Source organism: Triticum dicoccoides, chromosome 4B (assembly GCF_002162155.2).
Source record: "Triticum dicoccoides isolate Atlit2015 ecotype Zavitan chromosome 4B, WEW_v2.0, whole genome shotgun sequence".
NCBI lineage: Eukaryota > Viridiplantae > Streptophyta > Magnoliopsida > Poales > Poaceae > Triticum > Triticum dicoccoides.
The window spans coordinates 369,648,070-369,663,701 of NC_041387.1; the positions used below are offsets into that span (position 1 = coordinate 369,648,070).

Below are 15,632 nucleotides of genomic sequence, written 5' to 3' on the forward strand. Positions count from 1 at the left end.
AAGTGCAGCATAGCGATAGAATGAAGCAACTAGCATAGAAATGATAGTAGTGAGATCCAAGGTGACGGTCATCTTGCCTGAAATCCCGCAAGGAAGAAGAACGAGTCCATGAAGAAGATGAAGCCACGAAGACAAACCAAGCATAGGCGAACGAATCCTCACAATCGCAACGAAATGGGAACTATCGAGAAGAAGCACGCAACATGGTAAACACACCACACATAGACAAGGCATGATGCTCAACCAAGTATGATGCATGACAAGTCTAGATGAGGCTACTCATGGCAGAGATGATGCAACCAAGAACAACACATCAAAGCAAGTTTAAATGAGGCCGGAAACAACATATAACAATTCTGGTAAGTCCTCATATGCAAATTTAGAAATTGGTCCAGAACTGAATAAACCTTATGTTCAAATTGTTAAACAGCAAGTTAAGATGCACCAAGATGATCTACACGAGATTCTAGTCAAGTTACATATAAAGTTCATTTAATACGGAGCTACGGCCTAGAAGATATGAGCAAAACAAGTTAAACATGGCATTGATGCTAAATGCATCCAAACATCAAGCAAACACCTAAAAACAAGGATACAACATGATAATATGAAACTTCATGCAAAAACAAGCAAGTTTCATATAGAGCACACTCAAAATGGAGCAACGGTTCAATACACACACTATACAAGTTTAAAGTACAAGCTGTCCAAAACAGCAACTAGGCATCTAGGAAGCATCAAAATAATATGCTACAGCACCTCAACAGAAGAACAAAAGGCATGGGCATGAATTATAGGTAAAGCATGACAAAACATGAACACTGACCTATCTCTAGAAATCACTAGAACATGCTCAAAAGGACATGGCAAGATTGCAAATAATAACAGGTTACAGACTTGGCAGAAATAACATCAGGTTGCAATGTTTAGAGATATCAAACAACATGTTACAGGAAGCTATCATGGAAAACAAAGGCATGGCATGCTAATACTAAAGACAAAGAACAAAAATCCCTTACTGAACTAATTCCAAAGATGGTATCATCCATGCAAACATGGCAAATGATATGACAATTTCAGACATGGCAGGAACAACAATAAGTAGGCATGTTGGTGAGCTCGTACCACTCACCACAGAGCAATACATGGCATGATAAGGCAACCAACAGTAAGATGACATATTTATGAAGCTAAGAATCGCAAGAGCAAGTTCATATCATGTTTGGATCACTGACAACAATCATGGCAACATTGAACTTAATGTTAACAGGCTGACAGCAACATTATTTAGCAAGTTTGGAGCAGGATAACAACAAGTTATAGCAGGCTATAAATGCAACCAGAGGCATGAATCGATAGAGCATGACATGTAAAACAAAACATCCTTAGTGAACATCTCCAGATTATGGATAGAATGACTTATAGCAGCAGGTTTATATAGCATCATGATATAGCAGATTCAGACTAGCAAAACAGCAACAGCAAGTACCCTACTTCACGAGCTCGATACACTCACTCAAAGACTCACAAAAATACATGGATTGCACCCCTGTAAATATGGCATGATGTAGCACAAAATACATGTAGAGCTCATGCTCATAAGATGCACACACAAAATGCAATGAAAAAGACAAATCATCAAGTTCTGTTAACAGACATCAGATAACATCATATAGCACTCTGTCAACGATGATTTGGGCTTCAAGATGGACATAAACAAACATGGCATAATGGAATGGAACTAAGAGCATATCTTGATGAACATTGTGATATATTACACGCAACAAACGGAGCAACACACATCAAGATATGACAGGTCAAAGTATGCACCAGAATATGCAAATCTAGGGACTTAGCAGAAATTTCACCTCGCGGAAACTGGATCCCGCGGATCTGGGACGGCTCGGACCGGGTGGTGCGAGGTGTTTGGATCGGGGGATGGTGGCGTCCGGGGACGCCGGCGTGCAGGCGCGGGCAGAGGAGCTCTGGCGAGCTCCTCCGGCGAGGCAGGGCGACGAGGAGAAGGCCGGGGAGGGGCAGCGCGGACGAAGGAGGCGGATCCGGCCGACTCCTTGCCGGATCCAGCCGGGCGGGGTCGGCGGCGCTGCTCTAAAGAGGCGGCGGGGCTCGGCGAGCTTGGACGCTGGCGAGGGAGGAGATCCGGCGGCGGGGAAGGCCGGGCAGCGCGGGCGGAGGACGCGGAGGCGGAGGACAGGTGGCGCGGTGGGATTGGACGGGGCGACGGTGCTGGACATGTCCGGCGTGGGACGGGCGTGTCCGGCGGCGCAGAGGAGGGTGGAGCTAGGGTTAGGGGTGAAATTGATCTAAAAATTCGGGGGAGGGGGTGTTTATATAGGTAGAGGGAGTTAGGAGACTCCAAATGAGGAGCGGTTTTCGGCCACACGATCGTGATCGAATGACCAAGAGCATGGAGGGGGTTTGGATGGGTTATTGGGCTGTTATGAAGGGGAGTTGGGCTATAACATAAAGAGGGCTTTATGGTTCCCCGATTAACCGTTGGAGTATCAAACGGACTACGAATGGCACGAAACTTGACAGGCGGTCTACCGGTGGTGTACCAAGGCCTCTTGGAAAATCACGGTCCATTCCGAGAATGTTTAACACCCGCTCACAAGAAGAGACAAAAAGGGGATGTCGGAGGACATAGGAGTGTCGGATTGCAAAACGGACAACGGGGGAAAAGCTCGGATGCATGAGATGAACACGTATGCAAAATGAGATGCACATGATGACATAATAAAATGCAACACGCAAGCAAATGACATGGCAACAACGGCGAATATCTGGCGGACACCTGGCGCATCGAATCCGGGGCATTACACAGGCTGGGTAGGTTGAGATCTCTGCACGCACCCCAGAGTTCGAACCTCTCAAGGTTTTGTGAAACCATAAATCTGACATTTGGCGTGCCGGGTAGGGGTGCGTCGGATCTTCTCTTCCGTCGATCAATCCTCTGCTACTCTGACGCTTCCATGGCTGACGCCCCAAGAGCCCACGTTGAGCACTGGGTTGTCCGGTCAGCTCCGACAGCATCAGCCGACAGAGAGGACCTCCACTCCGCACTACTTGTAGGTCGCTCTTTGCCTGGTGTCGTCGGCCGCTGGAGGCGCCCCCCCCCCCACTCGCACTGTGTCGCAAACGCGCCACCGCGCGGTATTCAAGCTACGCCACGGTGACAGCACTACACACTCACCGGGAGCAGGCGAACATGCCAGCTGCGGTCATCGTGGCTTGAGAGCTGCTAAGGTGCAAGCTGGAGGAAACGGCCGTGATGCTTTGTTGGAATGGGCCGCCGAGTTGCTGGATGCTGCATGTAGGGGCATGACACAGTTCTGCACCCTGCCCACGTCGCAAGCTGCGGCGCGGGCATGCGCTCACCCTCGCCATGCCCGCACACCCCCTCCTAGGGCCCCTGAAGAGCCCCTCACCGTCGGCCTACCCCATGGCGCGGCCCGCTCTACTTCGACCATGCCACCCAGGGGCGGGGCGAACCCGAGCGGCCTCCCCTGGGGCTGCACCGGGGCACCAACCCTCAGCCGTCAAGACCTGATGCCGGGCGCGGGGGGCAGCAGTGCAAGGCAACCGGGCGGCGACTCAGGTGCGGCGAGCCCGGAAGCGTATGTGCCCGTCGCAATGGACCCGAGGTATGCATTGGGAGAGGGTTGATACGTCTCCAATGTATCTACTTTTCCAAACACTTTTACCCTTGTTTTGGACTCTAACTTGCATGATTTGAATGAAACTAACCCAGACTGACGGTGTTTTCAGTAGAACTGCCATGGTGTTATTTTTGTGCAGAAATAAAAAGTTCTCGGAATGACCTAAAAATCCACACAGATAACTTTTGGAAGATATAAAAAATATTGGCAAAAGAATCAAGGCTAGGGAGCCCACACCCTGTCCACGAGGGTGGGGGCGCGCCCCCTCCCCCTGGGCGCTCCCCCTGCCTCGTGGGCCCCCTAGTGCTCCACCGACCTCAACTCCAACTCCATATATTCACGTTCGGGGAGAAAAAATTAGAGAGAAAGTTTCATCGCGTTTTACGATACGGAGCCGCCGCCAAGCCCTAATCTCTCTCGGGAGGGCTGATCTGGAGTCCGTTCGGGGCTCCGGAGAGGGGGATTCATCGTCGTCGTCATCATCAACCATCCTCATCACCAATTTCATCATGCTCACCATCGTGCGTGAGTAATTCCATCGTAGGCTTGCTGGACAGTGATGGGTTGGATGAGATTTACCATGTAATAAGGTTAGTTTTGTTAGGGTTTGATCCCTAGTATCCACTATGTTCTGAGATTGATGTTGCTATGACTTTGCTATGCTTAATGCTTGTCACTAGGGCCCGAGTGCCATGATTTCATATCTGAACCTATTATGTTTTCATGAATATATGTGAGTTCCTGATCCTATCTTGCAAGTCTATAGTCACCTATTATGTGTTATAATCCGACAACCCCGAAGTGACAATAATCGGGATACTTCTCGGTGATGACCGTAGTTTGAGGAGTTCATGTATTCACTAAGTGCTAATGCTTTGGTCTGGTACTCTATTAAAAGGAGGCCTTAATATCCCTTAGTTTCCATTAGGACCCCGCTGCCACGGGAGGTTAGGACAAAAGATGTCATGCAAGTTCTTTTCCATAAGCACGTATGACTATATTCGGAATACATGCCTACATTACATTGATGAATTGGAGCTAGTTCTGTGTCACCCTATGTGATAACTATTACATGAGGAATCGCATCCGACATAATTATCCATCACTGATCCAATGCCTACGAGCTTTTCATATATTGTGCTTTGCTTATTTACTTTACTGTTGCTACTGTTACAGTCACTACAAAACTGCTATCATTACTTTTATCACTGTTACCTTTACTATCATACTACTTTGCTACTAAATACTTTGCTCCGGATACTAAGTTATCCAGGGGTGGTTGAATTGACAACTCAACTGCTAATACTTGAGAATATCTTTGACTCCCCTTGTGTCGAATCAATAAATTTGGGTTGAATACTCTACCCTCGAAAACTATTGCGATTCCCTATACTTGTGGGTTATCAAGACTTTTTTCTGGCACCGTTGCCAGGGAGCATAGCTCTATTCTTTGAGTCACTTGGGATTTATATCTGCTCATCACTATGAAGAACTTGAAAGACGAAAGAACTAAGGTTTTTCCCTCAACTACGAGGGGAGGTAAGGAATTGCCATCTAGCTCTGCACTAGATTCTCCTTCTGTTTTGAGTAAGCTTGCTACACCTAAACCTGCTACTGGTATGAATTCTGATATGTCACATGTTATTGATGATGCCACTTCTGCTATGCATGATACTTATGATGAAACTTCTTCTATGCATTATATTACTTTGTCATTAGGTGAATTTGTTGATGAACAACTTGCTAGGGTTAGAGAGAATGAAATTGTTGACGATGAAATTATTGATGATAGTGATGATGAAGGTTCTCCTCCTAAGTATGAATTGCCTGTTGTTCCTGAGGGTTATGTTATGGATGTAGAAGCTGCTAGAGCTATTCTTGCTTGCAATGATAGATATGATCTTAAGAAGTTGTTAGCTAAATGGAAGCAGCAATCTCTTAATGCTAGAATGAAATATGACCCTGCTTTTGCTACTTCACCTATCTTTCTTACTGATAAGGATTATGAATTCTCTGTTGATCCTGAGATAATTACTTTGGTTGAATCTGATCCTTTCTATGGCAATGAATCTGAAACTGTTGTGGCACATCTTACTAAGTTAAATGATATAGCCACCCTATTCACTAATGATGAGGAATCCCGCTATTACTATATCCTTAAGATATTTCCATTCTCATTAAAGGGTCATGCTAAAACCTGGTTTAATTCTCTTGATCCTGGTTGTGTGCGTAGTCCCCAGGATATGATTTATTACTTCTCTGCTAAATATTTCCCTGTTCATAAGAAACAAGCTGCCTTGCGGGAAATATATAATTTTGTGCAAATCGAAGAAGAGAGTCTCCCACAAGCTTGGGGGAGGCTTCTCTAATTACTTTATGCTTTTCCTGATCATCCTCTTAAGAAAAATGAAATACTTGGTATCTTTTATAATGGACTAACTGATGCTTTCAAGGACCACTTGGATAGTTGCGTTGGTTGTGTTTTCAGGGAAAGAACGGTCGACCTAGCTGAGTTGTTATTGAATAATATGTTGACTAATGAAAATAATTGGACTCTTCCTGAGCCAATTCCTGAGCCAATTGAGCCAACTCCTGAGCCTATTCCTAAACCTACTCCGAAGAAGAGAGGAGTTCTATTTCTCAGTCCTGAAGATATGCAAGAGGCAAAGAAATCAATGAAAGAAAAAGGTATTAAAGCTGAAGATGTTAAGAATTTACCTCCTATTGAAGAAATACATGGTCTTAATTTACCGCCTGTTGAAGAAACACATTGTCTTGATAACCCGACACAGGTAGTAAAGGTAAATTCTCTCTATAGAAATGATAAAGTTGAAAGCCCGTCTATTAAATTTCCTAGCCAATGTTTCGATGAATTTGATGATTTTATGGCTAGGCAAGAAAGTTTTAATGCTTATGTTGGTAGAGAATTAAAGAGTAATGCTTTCATGATAGGAGGCTTGAGTGATTATATGGCTAGAGTTAAAGATGAACTTAAACCCATTAGAAAATATGCTTCTATGGTTACCACTCAAGCAGAACAAGTACTTAAAGCTCAAAGTGATTTGCTCGATGAATTAAATAATAAACATGATTTTGCTGTTAGAGTGGCTACTAGAACTGGTAGAATGACTCAGGGACCTTTGTATCCTGAAGGCCACCCTAAGAGAATCGAGCAGGATTCTCAGCGAAGTAATTTAGATGCACCTAGTCCTTCTAAAAAGAAGAAAAAGAAAAATGATAGGACTTTGCATGCTTCTAGTGAACATGTTGTAGACACACCTGAGAATCCCAATGATATTTCTATTTCCGATGCTGAAACACAATCTGGTGATGAACATGAACCTAGTGATAATGTTAATGATAGTGTTCATGTTGATGCTCAACCTAGCAATAATAATGATGTAGAGATTGAACATGTTGTTGATCTTGATAACACACAATCAAAGAATCAACCTTATGATAAGAGAGACTTTGTTGCTAGGAAGCACGGTAAAGAAAGAGAACCATGGGTTCCGAAACCCATACCTTTTCCTCCTAAACCATCCAAGAAAAAGGATGATGAGGATTTTGAGCGCTTTGCTGAAATGATTAGACCTATCTTCTTACGTATGCGCTTAACTGATATGCTTAAAGTAAATCTTTATGCTAAATACATGAAGGATATTATTACAAATAAAAGAAAGATAACAGAAGCTGAAATTTCCACCATGCTTGCTAATTATACTTTTAAGGGTGGAATACCAAAGGAACTTGGATATTCAGGAGTACCAACTATACCATGCTCCATTAAAAGAAACTATGTGAAAACTGTTTTATGTGATCTTGGAGTCGGTGTTAGTGTTATGCCTCTCTCTTTATATCATAGACTTGAATTGAATAAGTTGACACCTACTGAAATATCTTTGCAAATGGCTGATAAATCAACTGCTATACTTGTTGGTATTTGTGAGGATGTGCCTGTTCTGGTTGCGAATGTCACTATCTTAACGGACTTTTTTATTCTTGATATTCCCGAGGATGATAGTATGTCGATTATCCTTGGTAGACCCTTTTTGAGTACTGCAGGGGCTGTTATTGATTGCAACAAAGGCAATGTCACTTTTCATGTTAATGGTAATGAGCATACAATACGCTTTCCGAGGAAACAACCTCAAGTTCATAGCATCAATTCTATTGGAAAAATTCCAACTATCATTATTGGAGGTTTTGAATTTCATCTTCCTACTGTCAAGAAAAAATATGATATTCTTATTATTGGGATGTTCATATCCCCGTTGAGGTAACCTAGTGTTATTCGAAATTTCTCCGGTTCCATGTTATTCGGAATGAGTTTGTTAACAAGACTTGATCAACCTTGTTAGTGGATTCCTTTTGATGATCACGAGATGGATGAAACTAGAAGGCACAACCTTCTGTACCCTCTTTTTACTTTTTGTTATTTATAATAAATAAAGCAAAAATAGTATTATCTGTCTGTTTTCTGAATTATCCATGCAATAAAAAAATATCCCAAAAATAAAAGTTCTCCAAATACCCTACACATTTAGTATGATTTTTTATGGAATACTTGAGGATTTTAGGCACTGAGAACACAGCAGGGGGGGCAAACACCTGGCCACGAGGGTCCAGGGCGCGCCCACTCTTACTGGGTGGGCCCCCTGCCTCGTGGGCCCATGGTGCCCCCCCCCTCCACTTATTCCTGCACCCACACACTCCATGTTCCTCCCAAAAAAATCCCCATCCAGCTCAAGCACGAGTTCTAGCTCATTTTGCTACGATTTTCAATCTCCTTGCTCAAAGCTCCATTCACAAAACTGCTTTGGAGGATTGTTCCTTGAGGAAGAAATATGTCCAGGAAAATGTACCAAGGTGGTTCCTCAACAAAGAGAGGAACCAGGCGTGCTATGCGTGAGCAAGATGATGAACCACCAAGGGAAGCTGATGTGCAGCCTTGCGAATGGCCGTCAGAAGAGTTTATGGTCAATGCAGGCATCAAGGATGAATTTGACGCATATGTGCGTAATGCCGATCTTGAGGACTTCATGCAAGATAAGTGTCCTTGGTACTACGATTTGACTGATTCATTCGTGAGAAGGTTTAAATTTACATCTTCGCGTAATTCTAAAAATGTCCTGTTTGATATTTATGATCAATCATATACCATGGACTTAGAAGATTTTACTACTGCTTGCAAACTCCCACAGTAGGGTAATGTTATTGAACCCCGTAAATCTGAATATAAAGATTTTCTAGCTAGTATCACTGTGGGAGAATCTACGGACATAGCACAAGCTACCATAGGGAGCATTTATTTTCCTGCTATACATTATTTTGCTCTCTTCATTGATAGATGCATTAATGGTAAAGATGAAGCATGTCACATGTGTGTCCCTGATCTTTGTGTTCTCAAGAGTGTTGTGTTAGGTAATAAGGATTACAACTTGGGGGCAATTGTTGCACGCAGGTTGCATAATAATGGTTTAGTTGGAGATTTATTTGGAGGGATTTATGCGCCCCGTGTTGCTAATTATCTTGGTATACCTCCATGTGAGGGTGATAGGGAGTTGCCTCCCGCTTATTTAGATTATGACACTATGGTCAGTCATCGTTTTCTTGTGAGGAATGAACAATTCCTCCATTATCGACTAATCTTTGACAAACGTCACGCTGTCCATGTTACTCTCCCTGCTCCTTCCCTTTTTGATTACCAGGCAAAACGAAGATATGTTGTAACCAAGGAGGAGGCAACCGAACACGAGAGGAGAGCGGAGGCAGCTCATCAACATGCCGCAGCTCAGGAGGCATTGGCTGCTGCATCTCAGTACGACCCCAGTTATAACTTCGGATATCAACCAGGCTTTCCGTGGCAATAGACCAACTTAGGTCAAAAGCCTAAGCTTGGGGGAGTACGTATTTCTCACCGACTTTACATTCATGTTCACACACCTATTCTAGTTGTCGGTGTTCATACTCTTTCATTGTACTATCCATGCTAGTTTAATTTCTTTTTCTAGCTTTCCTCTTGTGTGTTTGATAAACCTTAAGAAAAATCAAAAAAAATAGTTAGTTTAATTTCCATGCTTGTAGTAGTAATTAAAAAGAAAACCCAAAAAGATTTCCCGTTCTTCTTTTGCTTGTTGGGAGCTTTCTCGTGTAAATAGTTTTATTTTCTTTTCTTTCCTTTGGGGGTCGAGAGGAGAAGACCATAATGAAAATGCTTAGTGGCTCTTCTTATATGCATGATTGTTGATTTAATTTAGAGCCCATTACTTTGTCTTCTCTCTTGAATTGAATGCTTGCAGATTCCAGCTTAGTCCAATGCACGTGCACTATTATTATTATAGACACCGTTCGGTCGTGCAAGTGAAAGGCAATAATGACGATATATGATGGACTAATTGGGATGAGAGAAGCTGGTATGAACTCGACCTCTTTTGTTTTTGTAAATATGATGAGTTCATCGTTCCTGATTCAGGCTATTATGAATAAACATGTTTGCAATGACAATTAGAGATTATAGTTGCTTATGCCATACTTAATTAGCTAGGAGCTTATAATGGTTTACCTTGCGTGCCAACATGCTATTAAAATGGTTGTGATGTGGTATGATAGGGTGGTATCCTCCTTTGAATGATTCGAGTGACTTGACTTGGCACATGTTCACGCATGTAGTTGAAAACAAATTAACATAGCCTTCACGATATTTATGTTCATGGTGGATTATATCCTACCCATGCTTGCACTTGATGTTGATTAATTTTAATGCATGTTCATGACTGTTGTTGCTCTCTCGGTTGGTCACCTCCCAATCTTTTGCTAGTCTTCACCTGTACTAAGCGGGAATACTGCTTGTGCATCCAAACTCCATGAACCCCAAAGTTATTCCATATGAGTCCACCATACCTTCCTATATGCGGTATTTACCTGCCGTTCCAAGTAAATTTGTATGTGCCAAACTCCAAACCTTCAAATGAAATTCTGTTTGTTATGCTCGAGCAGCTCATGTTTCAACTAGGGTTGTCTGTATCTTCCATGCTAGGTGGGTTATTCTCAAGGGGAGTGGACTCTGCTCCTCATTCACGAGAAAATGGCTGGTAACCGGGATGCACGGTCCCATGATCAAAAAGATCAAAGCAAATCAAAATAATTAAACAAAACTCCCCCAGGGCTGTTGCTAGTTGGAGGCACTCATTGTTTAGAGCAAGCCATGTATTGATGCTTGTTGGTGGTGGGGGAGTATAAACTTTACATTCTATTTGGGAACCGCCTATAATGTATGTAGCATGGAACATATCGAGATCTCATAGTTGTTGCGTTGACTGTGGAAGTATACCTCTCAAAATGTTATTCATCTCTATTAAAAAATCGAGCTCTGGCACCTCTACAAATCCCCGCTTCCCTCTGCGAAGGGCTTATCTATTTACTTTTATGTTGAGTCATCACCCTCATATTAAAAATCACCCGCTGGAGAGCACATTGTCATGTGCATGCATTAGTATTAGTTTATATTGGGTATGACTTGACTGGATCTCTTTTACCATGAATTACAATGTCTAGTCAGTCCTTGATCTTTAAAGGTGCTCTGCATTTATGTTTTGCGGTCTCAGAAAGGGCTAGCGAGATACTATCTTGTTATATCATATTATGATTGTTTTGAGAAAGTGTTGTCATCCGAGATTTATTATTACTAGTTGACCCGTTGCGCCAAATGGTGCAGAGACCCGTTGAATCCATGTACATATTGAAAATAAAATCCATGGTTTGGTTAATTTAGTTATGGGCAAGCACATATGGCACCAAATTTAATTCCCTTGAAGGAAAAAATGGTGGCTTGTTGTCTACAGTGAGATGTATATACACATTTTAGTTTGATAGCACATACTTGCATTCAGAACAAAATCCGGTTTTGTTGGTTTATTAGTTGTGGGCTAGCACATATGGCAACAAATTTAATTTCCTTTAATAGAAAAATGATGGCTTGTTGTATATAATGAGACGTATATACACATTTTAATTTGGTAGCACAGAGCCCCATTCAACATCATGTCACGTTGGAAATACATGTATCTTTTCAGCAATCTTATGTTTGAGAAAATATACACGCTAAGAATTTACATCCTTAAACATAAAAACAAAACTATATTTTGGTATGTGTTAAAAATAGTGTTTAAAAAACACATAGTTTGGTGTCTATTAAAAAAGTGTTAAAACACATTCTGGTTTAAAAAATATATATATACCTAATAGCATGTGTAAACCAGTTAAGATGACCGGTTGCGCCAAATGGCAAGAGTCCCATTTAAACTGTGAGTACTTTGGAATATTTGCATTTCTTAGGTCAGAATCAACTACTCACCAAACCAGAAAAAGTGTCTAGACTTTATAGTTCAGTTAAGGATCTAAAGTATACCTGGCCATACCTCGGGTCAGGCCGGGCTTCAGGCCGGGCCTAGCCAAGCCCAACACAAAATACCCAGGCCCGGGCCCGGTCCAGCCATCGGGCCTGTTTTTTGGGCCCGAGCCCGGCCCAAACACGTAAAAGCCTGTCGGGCTTCGGGCCGGGCCGGCCCGACCTTTAGGAAAACGTAAAAACGACAAGCCCGACCCGTCCTTCGGGCTCAAAATCTAGGCCCAAGCCCGGCCCGGGGGCAGTGTCTGGCCGGGCCGGCCGAGCCGGGCTTCCCATGGCCAGGTATAATCTAAAGTGACTAAAGCCACGCCACTTTTTTTAATCGGAGGAAGTAATAAAGAGATCAAATATCAAAAGTACGTAGTAATTATACATCATAAAATCAAAATCAAAAGACCAAAATCTTCATAAGCAAGGGAAAAAAGTTTTCACAAAATCTTCCATAGCTTAATACTTTCCTTTTCTCTCAGAACTGCACACACTATAGCAATGATAAATTAAGATGCACATTGTAACTACAAAATTACATAAACCACAAATACTTCAGTTTGATGCACACTAATTTGATGACGGGTATAGGGAAAGAGTATCTATGACTCTCTTCTTCAGAATCTCTTGCTTCGGCTAATATTGAATAAAAGGCAAACATTACAAAACACAATGACACAGAGCCACACTAATTTCACGATACCATTACAAAGAAAATTCCAGAATTCATAAAGTTTCAAACACACACAACATCTGATAGTTACGACACCAACATGGGAGAGTTAGCTGACATAGACCAGAGCAAAAATACTGATGAATGCTTAAGATTTAGCATACATTGCGATTAGCACTTGGCCTCTTTCAGCTCATGTGAAGTACATGAGAGTTGGCTCACCAGCTCCTTCCCTTGTATTATGCGAACACCAAGCGGCCATCATCATGCATTCACTCACCCACAAAGCTGAAACAAGTCAAGAGGAGCAGTTTTTGAACTTGAGTAAGTAGAATATATGTATTAGTGCCACCTTCCCAAAGAAGCTGCAAGCATTACTATGTGATGTTGGGAACGCCAAAGCGAAACAAACATTGAGGATAGCTTGTGTAAAAATATACATTAGTATGCAGCAGATTGTTTATCTAAAGTCAATATCCTAAGGATACATTGGTACAGGTAACAAATTGAACATCTGAAGTTAGTACCTAGAAAATAAAGTCATAATGCATCTACATTGTAGCTTTAGCAGTTCATTAACCTAGGATTGTGTTGAGAGATGCATGTCGTCTGAGAGACAAAGAACTAAACATGAGCTGACAATGCCAATTGATCCATCCTTTACATTTCTCAGATGGAAGGCGTGGGTCCTTGCACCAACAGGCAACAGGAAGTGGTGCCAGCAATTTTGGAATCACAGAAATTAGTATGGCATCAAGGTAGATAATAAGAAACACTAATATGGCGCCTGCAATTGTGAAAAATAGAAATCAGTACGGCATCGAGGTAGATAACAAACAACACATAGTACTACTATAAGTTTATTACTAAAGTGGATATGCAACCAGAAGGCGCAAAAAATAATCTGGTTAATGAATTAGAAGATCAACACCATAGGGAGTACTCAACCATAGGCTATTGGCAAACTGCATAAAAAAGGAACATGGTCGCATGATGCAAATCATTTATTTGACAAAAAATACTTTTTCATGCTAAATGGAATTCGATGCTGCAAAAAGGGATATTGTAACGTATGTATTGTATGGTCACCAATACAATAACTAAATACAAAACAAAACAACATTCTCTTTCCATCGAAAAGGAATTCTCTAATAACAGTCATTATCGATCAATTAGACCAAAGCTAGTCTGTAGCAGGCTCTTTATAGAGGAAATGCATATTTGCATTCATGATAGAAGAAATCAAAGTGGGTTTAACGAAATTGATGCAAGAATGACCAGAATAAATCAGCTAGAATATCTCCCCAAAAAACCAGAAACAGAAGTTTCAAACTGCTCCTCGAAGCATGAGCTAGATAAGGCAAGTTACTTATGTACCCTATCATTTTTAGTGGGTTTTGTTGGAGCGTCTATATTTCCAGTACTCTGCTAACTACCAACACCGAGCACAAAGGAAAATCAAAGCATTTTATTCTAGCTGCAGCATGAACTAAGAAGAGGACACCTAACGAAACAATGATCATAGTTTTTTCAAACAGAAGCATGATGCACAAACACCTCTCTGGTCCACCATTGACTCCGATTTCCAGAACCCGACCTTCCTCTGCATTATGAAGTAATTCCTCTGTAAATAAATATAAGCGCATTTAGATCACTACTTCAGTGATCTAAACGCTCTTATATTTGTTTATGGAGGGAGTATATCATAACAAATCATGTTGGCCATAACTGCTACTATTCCAGATTATTTGCCAACAAAAACATAACCAAGGCTCTGTCTTTCTATCTTTTCCACTTATTTGCTGACCTATATATGGATAAGATCTTTGGGGAAGAACGACGATATGGCTGGCCGAATGGGTACATGCATCGACGCAAGGAACTTTATCCCCTTCTTCCGTTCTTTCGTTGTCTATTCACGTTCATCATGTTCATGTGACGACTAAGCACTGCAAATTAGCAACATAATAAATATTATAAAGATAAAAAACATACGTTACATTCAAGACTAAACCAAGCTTTGAACTGATGCTAATGTGGTATTGCGACGGAATGAGATTTTGAAATAATATAGGCACTTCACAGGACTAAAGTGCCAATGGATGACTGACTGAATGTAGGTCTTAAAAACCTTTATTAAGGGTGTCATACAAATCAGCTGAGTACTCCCAAAAAATGAGCGATAAAAGAAATTGGCAAAATGAAAATATTTCGAAGAAAACCAAACACTATAGAGGAGTCACCATGGTTATCTCGACATCATATTACGAAAAATTAAAGAAATACCCGAAGAACAATTACTTCAATAACCCGGCTTAGCTTGCATAAGGCACCACATATGTTGCATATCCCTTTGAATCCCATGAATGGTTTGCGATATCTTGATCTCTGGAAACAATAAAAAGAATGTTTCTCTGTCTAACCCCAGATAAGCTCAACGACACGAACAGAATCAAGCCAACCCACCGACGTGTAGGACCAGCATCCAACTTGTCCCACCGGTCATAGTGAAGAAAGGCAGGCACGACCGTGTCGGCAGCACATCTCCCTCTCTCTCCCCTAGTGTAACGCCCGGATAATTAAGCTACAGTAATCCCTGCTAATGATGCCACGTCACCTCGGTTACCGTGATTAAACTCACGTTGATTCGAACTCGGTTCAAATTCAATTGAAAACATAGGCAAACAATAAAAGTTTCCAAAAATTAGATCTAAAATGTTCGGGGGTTGTCAAATATTACAAAGATAATTATGGTGAAGTAAACAAATTTTTATAAAATGCATAAATATTTTAAATTGAATAAAACAGAAAGGAAAGTAAATTAAAAAAAACAGAAAACAAACCAAAAATATATATATATATATAAAAAAGGACCCCCCCA

General features: G+C 41.6%; 1 long non-coding RNA gene across 5 annotated transcripts in view; it reads right to left on the minus strand.

Moving 5' to 3' along the window:
* Positions 1 to 12,572: 12,572 nt before the first annotated feature.
* Positions 12,573 to 15,632, minus strand: part of LOC119296186 — a 19,538-nt gene continuing 16,478 nt past the window's right edge. Inside the window, exons 2-4 of one of the 5 annotated variants that reach the window (XR_005145002.1) lie at positions 15,038 to 15,310; positions 13,416 to 14,700; positions 12,573 to 13,039 (exon numbers count right to left, since the gene is read on the minus strand). This is a non-coding gene — a long non-coding RNA (uncharacterized LOC119296186). Of the gene's footprint in view, positions 13,040 to 13,133; positions 14,701 to 15,037; positions 15,311 to 15,632 lie in introns of those variants that run through there. The other 4 variants (XR_005145000.1, XR_005144999.1, XR_005144998.1 and 1 more) reach the window with 4 other exon arrangements.